Here is a 13,627-nt window from a genome sequence, read left to right as displayed (position 1 = left end):
GTATTTAATGCCGATGCAATTTCTGTGTTTCATCGTGAATAAGAATGTCAGAGGGATACAGTAAACCTGAAGTGAAACATCGGAATCTATAACTAGTGTCACAGGAATGGTTCGAACATAGACAGTAAGAAGAGTCAGTTTTCTTGTACTTAAGTCGGCATTGTGCCTTTGGTATTAAATTCCGATGCAATTTCTGTGTTTCATCGTCAATAAGAAGGTCAGAGGGATACAGTAAACCTGCAGGGATGCATCGGAATCTATAACTAGTGTCTCATGAATGGTTCAAAACATAGGCATTAAGAAAAGTCAGCATTCTTGTACTTAAGTCGGCATTGTGCCTTTTGCATTAGATTCCGAGGCAATTTCTGTGTTTCATCGTCAATAAGAAGGTCAGAGGTATACAGTAAACCTGAAGTGAAGCATCGGAATCTATAACTAGTGTCACAGGTATGGTTCAAAACATAGACAGTAAGAAGAGTCAATTTTCTTGTATTCAAGTGGGCATTGTGCCATTTGTATTAAATTCCGATGCAATTTCTGTGTTTAATCGTCAATAAGAAGGTCAGAGCGATACAGTAAACGTGAAGTGAAGCATCGGAATCTATAACTAGTGTCACAGGAATGGTTCAAAACATAGACAGTAAGAAGAGTCATTTTCTTGTACTTAAGTCGGCATTGTGCCTTTTTAATTTAATTCCGATGCAATATCTGTGTTTCATCGTCAATGAGAAGGTCAGAAGGATACAGTAAACCTGAAGTGAAGCATCGGAATCTATAACTACTGTCACAGGAATGGTTCAAAACGTAGACAGTAAGAAGAGTTAGTTTTCTTGTACTTAAGTCGGCATTGTGCGATTTGTGTTTAATTTCGAAGCAATTTCTGTGTTTCTTCGTCAATAAGAAGGTCAGAGGGATACAGTAATCCTGGAGTAAAGCATCGGAATCTATAACTAGTGTCACATGAATGGTTCAAAGCATAGACAGTAAGAAGAGTCAGTTTTCTTGTACTTAAGTCGGCATTGTGCCTTTTGTATTTAATTCCGATGCAATTTCTGTATTTCATCGTTAAAAAGAAGGTCAGAGGCATACAGTAAACCTGAAGTGAAGCATCGGAATCTATAACTAGTGTCACATGATTGGTTCAAAACATAGACAGTAAGGGGAGTCAGTTTTCTTGTACATAAGGCAGCATTGTGCCTTTTGTATTTAATGCCGATGCAATTTCTGTGTTTCATCGTCAACAAGAAGGTCAGAGGGATACAGTAAACCTGAAGTGAAGCATCGGAATCTATAACTAGTGTCACAGGAATGGTTCAAACATAGACAGTAAGAAGAGTCAGTTTTCTTTTACTTAAGTCGGCATTGTGCCTTTTGTATTTAATTCCGATGCAATTTCTGTGTTTCATCGTCAATAAGTGGGTCAGAGGCATACAGTAAACCTGAAGTGAAGCATCGGAATCTATAACTAGGGTCACAGGAATGGTTCAAAACATAGACAGTAAGAAGAGTCAGTTTTCTTGTACTTAAGTCGGCTTTGTGCCTCTTGTACTTAATTCCGATGCAATTTCTGTGTTTCATCGTCAATAAGAAGGTCAGAGGGATACAGTGAACCTGAAGTGAAGCATCGGAATCTATAACTAGTGTCACAGGAATGGTTCAAAACATAGACAGTAAGAAGAGTCAGTTTTCTTTTGCTTAAGTCGGCATTGTGCCTTTTGTATATCATTCCGAAGCAATATCTGTGTTTCATCGTCAATAAGAAGGTCAGAGGGATACAGTGTACCTGAAGTGAAGTATCGGAATCTATAACTAGTGTCACATTAATGGTTCAAAACATAGAAAGTAAGAAGAGTCAGTTTTCTTGTACTTAAGTCGGCATTGTGCCTCTTGTATTTAATACCGCTGCAATTTTCGTGTTTCATCGTCAATAAGAAGGGCTGAAAGATACAGTAAACCTGAAGTGAAGCATCGGAATCTATAACTAGTGTCACATGAATGGTTCAAATCATAGACAGTGAGAAGAGTACGTATTCTTGTACTTAAGTCAGCATTGTGCCTTTTGTATTTAATTCCGATGCAATTTCTGTGTTTCATCGTCAATGGAAAGGTCAGAAAGATACAGTAAACCAGAAGTGAAGCATCGGAATCTGTAACTAGTGTCATAGGAATGGTTCAAAACATAGACAGTAAGAAGAGTGAGTTTTCTTGTACTTAATTTGGCATTGTGCCTTTAGTATTTAATTCCGATGCAATATCTGTGCTTCATCTTCAATAAGAAGGTCAGAGGGATACAGTAAACCTGATGTGAAGCATCGGAATCTATAACTAGTGTCACAGTAATGGTTCAAAATATAGACAGTAAGAAGAGTCAGTCTTCTTGCACTTAAGTCGGCATTGCTCCTTTTCTATTTAATTCCGATGCAATTTCTATCTTTCATCGTCAATAAGAAGGTCAGAGGGATACAGTAAACCTGAAGTGATGGATCGGAATCGATAACTAGTGTTACAGGAATGCATCAAAGCATAGACAGTACGAAGAGTCAGTTTTCTTGTACTTAAGTCGGCATTGTGCGTTTTGTGTTTAATTCCGAAGCAATTTCTGTTTTTCATCGTCAATTAGAAGGTCAGATGGATACAGTAAACCTGGAGTAAAGCACCGGAATCTATAACTAGTGTCACATGAATGGTACAAAGCATAGACAGTAAGAAGAGTCAGATTTATTGTACTTAAGTCGGCATTGTGCCTTTTGTATTTAATTCCGATGCAATTTCTGTGTTTCATCGTCAAGAAGAAGGTCAGAGGGATACGGTAAACCCGATGTGAAGCATCGGAATCTATAACTAGTGTCACAGGAATTGTTCAAAACATAGACAGTAAGAAGGGTCAGTTTTCCTCTACATAAGTCGGCATTGTGCCTTTTGTATTTATTTCCGATGCAATTTCTGTGTTTCATCGCCAATACGAAGGTCAGAGGGATACAGTAAACCTGCAGTGAAGCATCGGAATCTATAACTAGTGTCACATGAATGGTTCAAAACATAGACATTAAGAAGAGTCAGTAATCTTGTACTTAAGTCGGCATTGTGCCTTTTGTATTTAATTCCGATCAATTTCTGAGTTTCATCGTCAATAAGAAGGTCAGAGGTATACAGTAAACCTGAAATGAAGCATCGGAATCTATAACTACTGTCACAGGTATGGTTCAAAACATAGACAGTAAGAAGAGTCAATTTTCTTGTATTTAAGTCGGCATTGTGCCTTTTGTATTTAATTCCGATGCAATTTCTGTATTTCATCGTCAATAAGAATGACAGAGGGATACAGTAAACCTGAAGTGAAACATCGGAATCTATAAGTAGTGTCACAGGAATGGTTCGAACATAGACAGTAAGAAGAGTCAGTTTTCTTGTACTTAAGTCGGCATTGTGCCTTTTGTATGAAATTCCGATGCAATTTCTGTGTTTCATCGTCAATAAGAAGGTCAGAGGGATACAGTAAACCTGCAGGGATGCATCGGAATCTATAACTAGTGTTTCATGAATGGTTCAAAACATAGGCATTAAGAAATGTCAGCATTCTTGTACTTAAGTCGGCATTGTGCCTTTTGTATTAAATTCCGAGGCAATTTCTGTGTTTCATCGTCAATAAGAAGGTCAGAGGTATACAGTAAACCTGAAGTGAAGCATCGGAATCTATAACTAGTGTCACAGGTATGGTTCAAAACATAGACAGTAAGAAGAGTCAATTTTCTTGTATTCAAGTGGGCATTGTGCCATTTGTATTTAATTCCGATATAATTTCTGTATTTAATCGTCAATAAGAAGGTCAGAGCAATACAGTATACGTGAAGTGAAGCATGGGAATCTATAACTAGTGTCACAGGAATGGTTCAAAACATAGACAGTAAGAAGAATCATTTTCTTGTACTTAAGTCGGCATTGTGCCTTTTGTATTTAATTCCGATGCAATATCTGTGTTTCATCGTCAATGAGAAGGTCAGAACGATACAGTAAACCTGAAGTGAAGCATCGGAATCTATAACTAGTGTCACAGGAATGGTTCAAATCATAGACAGTAAGAAGGGTCAGTTTTCTTGTACTTAAGTCGGCATTGTGCCTTTTGTATTTAATTCCGATGCAATTTCTGTGTTTTATCGTCAATAAGAAGGTCAGAGGGTTACAGTAAACCTGCAGTGATGGATCGGAATCTATAACTAGTGTTACAGGAATGGATCAAAGCATAGACAGTAAGAAGAGTCAGTTTTCTTGTACTTAAGTCGGCATTGTGCGTTTTGTGTTTAATTCCGAAGCAATTTCTGTGTTTTATCGACAATAAGAAGGTCAGAGGGATACAGTAAACCTGAAGTGAAGCATCGGAATCTATAACTAGTGTCACAGGAATGGTTCAAAACATAGACAGTAAGAAGAGTCAGTTTTCTTGTACTTAAGTCGGCATTGTGCCTTTTGTATTTAATTCCGATGCAATTTCTGTGTTTCATCGTCAATAAGAAGGTCAGAGGGATACAGTAAACCTGAGGTGAAGCATCGATATCTATAAGTAGTGTCACAGGAATGGTTCAAGACATAGACAGTAAGAAGAGTCACTTTTCTTGTACTTCAGTCGGCATTGTGCCTTTTGTATTTAATTCCGATGCAATTTCTGGGTTTCAGCGTCTATAAGAAGGTCCGAGGGATACAGTAAACCTGAAGTGAAGTATCGGAATCTATAACTAGTGTCACAGGTATGGTTCAAAACATAGACAGTAAGAAGAGTCAATTTTCTTGTATTTAAGTCGGCATTGTGCCTTTTGTATATAATTCCGATGCAATTTCTGTATTTAATCGTCAATAAGATTGTCAGAGCGATACAGTAAACGTGAAGTGAAGCATCGGAATCTATAACTAGTGTCACAGGAATGGTTCAGAACATAGATAGAAAGAAGAGTCAGTTTTCTTGCACTTAAGTCGGCATTGTGCCTTTTGTATTTAATTCCGATGCAATTTGTTTGTTTAATCGTCAATAAGAAGGTCAGAGGGATACAGTAAACCTGAAGTGAAGCATCGGAATCTGTAACTAGTGTCACAGGAATTGTTCAAAACATAGACAGTAAGAAGAGATAGTTTTCTTGTACTTAAGTCGGCATTGTGCCTTTTGTATTTAATTCCGATGCAATTTCTGTGTTTCATCGTCACTAAGAAGGTCAGTGGGATACAGTAAACCTGCAGTGAAGCATCGGAATCTATAACTAGTGTCACATGAATGGTTCAAAACATAGACAGTAAGAAGAGTCAGTTTTCTTGTACTTAAGTCAGCATTGTGCCTTTTGTATTTAATTCCGATGCAATTTCAGTGTTTCATCGTCAATAAGAAGGTCAGAGGGATACAGTAAACCTGAAGTGAAGCATCGGAATCTATAACTAGTGTCACAGGAATGGTTCAAATCATAGACAGTAAGAAGAGTCAGTTTTCTTCTACTGAAGTCGGCATTGTTTCTTTTGTATATCATTCCGATGCAATTTCTGTGTTTCATCGTCAATAAAAAGGTCAGAGAAATACGGTGAACCTGAAGTGAAGCATCGGAATCTATAACTAGTGTCACAGGAATGGTTCATAACATAGATAGTAAGAAGAGTCATTTTTCTTGTTTTTAAGTCGGCATTGTCCCTTTTGTATTTAATTCCGATGGAATTTCTGTGTTTCATCGACAATAAGAAGGTTAGAGGGAGACAGTAAACCTGAAGTGAAACATCGGAATCTATAACTAGTGTCACAGGAATACTTCAAAAACATAGACAGTAAGCAGAGTCAGTTTACTTGTACTTAAGTCGGCATTGTATTTTATGTATTTAATTCCGATGGAATTTCAGCGTTTCATCGTCAATAAGAAGGTCAGAGGGAAATAGTAAACCTGAAGTGAAGCATCGGAATCCATAACTAGAGTCACAGGAAAGGTTCAAAACATAGACAGTAAGAAGAGTCAGTTTTCTTGAACTTAAGTCGGCATTGTGCCTTTTGTATTTAATCCGATGCAATTTCTGTGTTTCATCGTCAATAAGAAGGTCAGAGGGATACGGTAAAGCTGATGTGAAAGATCGTAATCTGTAACTAGTGTCACAGGAATGGTTCAAAACATAGACAGTAAGAAGAGTCAGTTATCTTGTACTTAAGTCGGCATTGTGCCTTTTGTATTTAATTCCGAAGCAATTTCTGTGTTTCATCGTCAATAAGAATGTCAGAGGGATACAGTAAACCTGAAGTAAAGCATCGGAACCTGTAACGAGTGTCACATGAATGGTTCAAAACATAGACAGTAAGAAGAGTCAGTTTTCTTGTACTTAAGTCGGCATTGTACTTTTTGTATTTAATTCCGATGCAATTTCTGTATTTCATCGTCAATAAGAAGGTCAGAGGGATACAGTGAACCTGAAGTGAAGCTTCGGAATCTATAACTAGTGGCACAGGAATGGTTCAAAACATAGACAGTAAGAAGAGTCAGTTTTCTTGTACTTAAGTCGGCATTGTGCTTTTGTATGTAATTCCGATGCAATTTCTTTGTTTCATCGTCAATAAGAAGGTCAGAGGGATACAGTAAACATAAAGTGAAGCATCGGAATCAATAACTAGTGTCACAGGAATAGTTCAAAACATAGACAGTAAGAAGAGTCAGTTTCCTTGTACTTAAGTCGGCATTGTGCATTTTCTATTTAATTCCGATGCAATTTCTGTGTTTCATGGTCAATAAGAGGGTCAGAGGGATACAGCAAACCAGAAGTGAAGCATCGGAATCTATAACTAGTGTCACAGGAATGGTTCAAAACATAGAAAGTAAGAAGAGTCAGTTTTCTTGTAGTTAAGACGGCATTGTGCCTCTTGTATTTAATTCCGATGCAATTTCTGTGTTTCATCGTCAATAAGAAGGTCAGAGGGATACAGTAAACCTGAAGTGAAGCACCGGAATCTATAACTAGTGTCACATGAATGGTTCAAAAAATAGACAGTAAGAAGAGTCAGTTTTCCTGTACATAAGTCGGCATTGTGCCTTTGTTATTTAATTCCGATGCAATTTCTGTGTTTCATCGTCAATACGAATCTCAGAGGGATACAGTAAACCTGAAGTGAAGCATCGGAATCTATCACTAGTGTCACAGGAATGGTTCAAAACATAGACAGTAAGAAGAGTCAGTTTTCTTGTACTTAAGTCGGCATTGTGCCTTTTGTATTTATTTCCGATGCAATTTCTGTGTATCATCGTCAATAAGAAGGTAGGAGGGATACACAGAACCTGAAGGGATGCATCGGAATCTATAACTAGTGTCACAGGAACGGTTCAAAACATAGACAGTAACAAGAGCCAGTCGTCTTGTATTTGATTCGGCATTGTGCCTTTTGTATTTAATTCCGATGCAATTTCTGTGTTTCATCGTCAATAACAAGGTCAGAAGGATACAGTAATTCTGAAGTGAAGCATCGGAATCTATAACTAGAGTCACATGAATGGTTCAAAACATAGACAGATTGAATAGTCAGTTTTCTTGTACTTAAGTCGGCATTGTGCCTTTTGTATTTAATTCCGATCAATTTCTGAGTTTCATCGTCAATAAGAAGGTCAGAGGTATACAGTAAACCTGAAATGAAGCATCGGAATCTATAACTACTGTCACAGGTATGGTTCAAAACATAGACAGTAAGAAGAGTCAATTTTCTTGTATTTAAGTCGGCATTGTGCCTTTTGTATTTAATTCCGATGCAATTTCTGTATTTCATCGTCAATAAGAAGGTCAGAGCGATACAGTAAACCTGAAGTGAAGCAACGGAATCTATAACTAGTGTCACAGGAATGGTTCAAAACATAGACAGTAAGAAGAGACAGTTTACTTGTACTTAAGTCGGCATTGTGCCTTTTGTATTTAATTCCGATGCAATTTCTGTGTTTCATCGTCAATAAGAAGGTCAGAGGGATACAGTAAACCTGCAGTGAAGCATCGGAATCTACAACTAGTGTCACATGAATGGTTCAAATCATAGACAGTAAGAAGAGTCAGTTTTCTTGTACTTAATTCAGCATCGTGCCTTTTGTATTTAATGCCTATGCAATTTCTGTGTTACATCGTCAATAAGAAGGTCAGAGGGATACAGTAAACCTGAAGTGAAACATCGGAATCTATAACTAGTGTCACAGGAATGGTTCGAACATAGACAGTAAGAAGAGTCAGTTTTCTTGTACTTAAGTCGGCATTGTGCCTTTTGTATTAAATTCCGATGCAATTTCTGTGTTTCATCGTCAATAAGAAGGTCAGAGGGATACAGTAAACCTGCAGTGATGCATCGGAATCTATAACTAGTGTCTCATGAATGGTTCAAAACATAGGCATTAAGAAAAGTCAGCATTCTTGTACTTAAGTCGGCATTGTGCCTTTTGTATTAAATTCCGAGGCAATTTCTGTGTTTCATCGTCAATAAGAAGGTCAGAGGTGTACAGTAAACCTGAAGTGAAGCATCGGAATCTATAACTAGTGTCACAGGTATGGTTCAAAACATAGACAGTAAGAAGAGTCAATTTTCTTGTATTCAAGTGGGCATTGTGCCATTTGCATTTAATTCCGATGCAATTTCTGTATTTAATCGTCAATAAGAAGGTCAGAGCGATACAGTAAACGTGAAGTGAAGCATCGGAATCTATAAGTAGTGTCACAGTAATGGTTCAAACATAGACAGTAAGAAGAGTCAGTTTTCTTGTACTTAAGTCGGCATTGTGCCTTTTGTATTTAATTCCGATGCAATATCTGTGTTTCATCGTCAATGAGGTCAGAAGGATACAGTAAACCTGAAGTGAAGCATCGGAATCTATAACTAGTGTCACAGGAATGGTTCAAAACATAGACAGTAAGAAGAGTCAGTTTTCTTGTACTTAAGTCGGCATTGTGCCTTTTGTATTTAATTCCGATGCAATATGTGTGTTTCATCTTCAATAAGAAGGTAAGAGGGATACAGTAAACCTGATGTGAAGCATCGGAATCTATAAGTAGTGTCACAGTAATGGTTCAAAACATAGACAGTAAGAAGAGTCAGTTTTCTTGTACTTAAGTCGGCATTGCTCCTTTTATATTTAATTCCAATGCAATTTCTATCTTTCATCGTCAATAAGAAGGTCAGAGGGATACAGTAAACCTGAAGTGATGGATCGGAATCTATAACTAGTGTTACAGGAATGGATCAAAGCATAGACAGTAAGAAGAGTCAGTTTTCTTGTACTTAAGTCGGCATTGTGCGTTTTGTGTTTAATTCCGAAGCAATTTCTGTGTTTCATCGTCAATAAGAAGGTCAGAGGGATACCGTAAACCTGAAGTAAAGCATCGGAATCTATAACTAGTGTCACAGGAATGGTTCAAAACATAGACAGTAAGAAGAGTCAGTTTTCTTGTACGTAAGTCGGCATTGTGCCTTTTGTATTTAATTCCGATGCAATTTCTGTGTTTCATCGTCAATAAGAAGGTCAGAGGGATACAGTAAACCTGAAGTGAAGCATCGAAATCTATAAGTAGTGTCACAGGAATGGTTCAAGACATAGACAGTAAGAAGAGTCACTTTTCGTGTACTTCAGTCGGCATTATGCCTTTTGTATTTAATTCCGATGCAATTTCTGTGTTTCATCGTCTATAAGAAGGTCAGAGGGTACAGTAAACCTGCAGTGAAGCATCGGAATCTACAACTAGTGTCACATGAATGGTTCAAGACATAGACAGTAAGAAGAGTCAGTTTTCTTGTACTTAAGTCGGCATTGCTCCTTTTATATTTAATTCCGATGCAATTTCTATCTTTCATCGTCAATAAGAAGGTCAGAGGGATACAGTAAAATTGAAGTGATGGATCGGAATCTATAACTAGTGTTACAGGAATGGATCAAAGCATAGACAGTAAGAAGAGTCAGTTTTCTTGTACTTAAGTCGGCATTGTGCGTTTTTTGTTTAATTCCGAAGCAATTTCTGTGTTTCATCGTCAATAAGAAGGTCAGAGGGATACAGTAAACCTGAAGTGAAGCATCGGAATCTATAACTAGTGTCACAGGAATGGTTCAAAACATAGACAGTAAGAAGAGTCCGTTTTCTTGTACTTAAGTCGGCATTGTGCCTTTTTCAATTAATTCCGATGCAATTTCTGTATTTCATCGTCAATAAGAAGGTCAGAGGGATACAGTAATCCTGAAGTGAAGCATCGAAATCTATAAGTAGTGTCACAGGAATGATCAAGACATAGACAGTAAGAAGAGTCACTTTTCTTGTACTTCAGTCGGCATTGTGCCTTTTGTATTTAATTCCGATGCAATTTCTGTGTTTCATCGTCTATAAGTAGGTCAGAGGGTACAGTAAACCTGCAGTGAAGCATCGGAATCTACAACTAGTGTCACATGAATGGTTCAAAACATAGACAGTAAGAAGAGTCAGTTTTCTTGTACTTAGGTCAGCATTGTGCATTTTGTATTTAATGCCGATGCAATTTCTGTGGTTCATTGTCAATAAGAAGGTCAGAGGGATACAGTAAACCTGAAGTGAAGCATCGGAATCTATAACTAGTGTCACAGGAATGGTTCAAACATAGACAGTAAGAAGAGTCAGTTTGCTTTTACTTAGGTCGGCATTGTGCCTTTTGGATTTAATTCCGATGCAATTTCTGTGTTTCATCGTCAATAAGAAGGTCAGAGGCATACAGTAAACCTGAAGTAAAGCATCGTAATCTATAACTAGTGTCACAGGAATGGTTCAAAACATAGACAGTAAGAAGAGTCAGTTTTCTTCTACTTAATTCGGCATTGTGCCTTTTGTATTGAATCCCGATGCAATTTCTGTGTTTCATCCTCAATAAGAAGGTCAGAGGGATACAGTAAACCTGAAGTGAACCATCGGAATCTATAACTAGTGTCACAGGAATGGTTCAAACATAGACAGTAAGAAGAGTCTGTTTTCTTGACCTTAAGTCGGCATTGTGCCTTTTGTATTTAATTCCGATGCAATTTCTGTGTTCCATCGTCAATAAGAAGGTCAGAGGGATACAGTAAACCTGCAGTGAAGCATCGGAATCTATAACTAGTGTCACATGAATGGTTCAAAACATAGACATCAAGAAGAGTCAGCATTCTTGTACTTAAGTCGGCATTGTGCCTTTTGTATTTCATTCCGAGGCAATTTCTGAGTTTCATCGTCAATAAGAAGGTCAGAGGTATACAGTAAACCTGAAGTGAAGCATCGGAATCTATAACTAGTGTCACAGGTATGGTTCAAAACATAGACAGTAAGAAGAGTCAATTTTGTTGTATTTAAGTCGGTATTCTGCCTTTTGTATTTAATTCCGATGCAATTTCTGTATTTAATCGTCAATAAGAATGTCAGAGCGATACAGTAAACGTGAAGTGAAGCATCGGAATCTATAACTAGTGTCACAGGAATGGTTCAGAACATAGATAGAGAGAAGAGTCAGTTTTCTTGCACTTAAGTCGGCATTGTGCCTTTTGTATTTAATTCCGAAGCAATTTCTTTCTTTAATCGTCAATAAGAAGGTCAGAGGGATACAGTAAACCTGCAGTGAAGCATCGGAATCTGTAACTAGTGTCACAGGAATTGTTCAAAACAAAGACACTAAGAAGGGTCAGTTTTCTTGTACATAAGTCGGCATTGTGCCTTTTGTATTTAATTCCGATGCAATTTTTGTGTTTCACCGTCAATAAGAAGGTCAGAGGGATACAGTTAACCTGAAGTGAAGCATCGGAATCTATAACTAGTGTCACAGGAATGGTTCAAAACATAGACAGTAAGAAGAGTCAGTTTTCTTCTACTGAAGTCGGCATTGTGCCCTGTGTATATCAGTCCGATGCAATTTCTGTGTTTCATCGTCAATAAAAAGGTCAGAGAAATACATTGAACCTGAAGTGAAGCATCGGAATCTATAACTAGTGTCACAGGAATGGTTCAAAACATAGATAGTAAGAAGAGTCATTTTTCTTGTTTTTAAGTCGGCATTGTGCTTTTGTATTTAATTCCGATGCAATTTCTGTGTTTCATCGACAATAAGAAGGTTAGAGGGACACAGTAAACCTGAAGTGAAACATCGGAATCTATAACTAGTGTCACAGGAATACTTCAAAACATAGACAGTAAGAAGAGTCAGTTTTCTTGTACTTAAGTCGGCATTGTATCTTCTGTATTTAATTCCGATGCAATTTCAGCGTTTCATCGTCAATAAGAAGGTCAGAGGGAAATAGTGAACCTGAAGTGAAGCATCGGAATCTATAACTAGAGTCACAGGAACGGTTCAAAACATAGACAGTAAGAAGAGTCAGTTTTCTTGTACTTAAGTCGGCATTGTGCCTTTTGTATTTAATCCGATGCAATTTCTGTGTTTCATCGTCAATAAGAAGGTCAGAGGGATACGGTAAACCTGATGTGAAGGATCGTAATCTGTAACTAGTGTCACAGGAATGGTTCAAAACATAGACAGTAAGAAGAGTCAGTTATCTTGTACTTAAGTCGGCATTGTGCCTTTAGTATTTAATTCCGAAGCAATTTCTTTGTTTCATCGTCAATAAGAATGTCAGAGGGATACAGTAAACCTGAAGTAAAGCATCGGAACCTGTAACGAGTGTCACATGAATGGTTCAAAACATAGACAGTAAGAAGAGTCAGTTTTCTTGTACTTAAGTCGGCATTGTACCTTTTGTATTTAATTCCGATGCAATTTCTGTGTTTCATCGTCAATAAGAAGGGCAGCGGGATGCAGTAAACCTGCAGAGAAGAATCGGCATCTATAACTAGTTTCACATGAATGGTTCAAAACATAGACAGTAAGAAGAGTCAGTTTTCTTGTACTTAAATCGGCATTGTGCCGTTTGTAATTAATTCCGATGCAATTTCTGTATTTCATCGTCAATAAGAAGGTCAGGGGGGTACAGTGAACCTGAAGTGAAGCTTCGGAATCTATAACTAGTGGCACAGGAATGGTTCAAAACATAGACAGTAAGAAGAGTCAGTTTTCTTGTACTTAAGTCGGCATTGTGCTTTTGTATGTAATTCCGATGCAATTTCTTTGTTTCATCGTCAATAAGAAGGTCAGAGGGATACAGTAAACATAAAGTGAAGCATCGGAATCAATAACTAGTGTCACAGGAATGGTTCAAAACATAGACAGTAAGAAGAGTCAGTTTCCTTGTACTTAAGTCGGCATTGTGCATTTTCTATTTAATTCCGATGCAATTTCTGTGTTTCATCGTCAATAAGAGGGTCAGAGGGATACAGCAAACCAGAAGTGAAGCATCGGAATCTATAACTAGTGTCACAGGAATGGTTCAAAACATAGAAAGTAAGAAGAGTCAGTTTTCTTGTACTTAAGTCGGTATTGTGCCTCTTGTATTTAATTCCGATGCAATTTCTGTGTTTCATCGTCAATAAGAAGGTCAGAGGGATACAGTAAACCTGAAGTGAAGCACCGGAATCTATAACTAGTGTCACATGAATGGTTCAAAAAATAGGCAGTAAGAAGAGTCAGTTTTCCTGTACATAAGTCGGCATTGTGCCTTTGTTATTTAATTCCGATGCAATTTCTGTGTTTCATCGTCAATACGAATCTCAGAGGGATACA

The sequence above is a fragment of the Schistocerca americana genome, chromosome 6, assembly GCF_021461395.2.
Source record: "Schistocerca americana isolate TAMUIC-IGC-003095 chromosome 6, iqSchAmer2.1, whole genome shotgun sequence".
NCBI lineage: Eukaryota > Metazoa > Arthropoda > Insecta > Orthoptera > Acrididae > Schistocerca > Schistocerca americana.
This window is presented reverse-complemented; position numbering follows the sequence as displayed.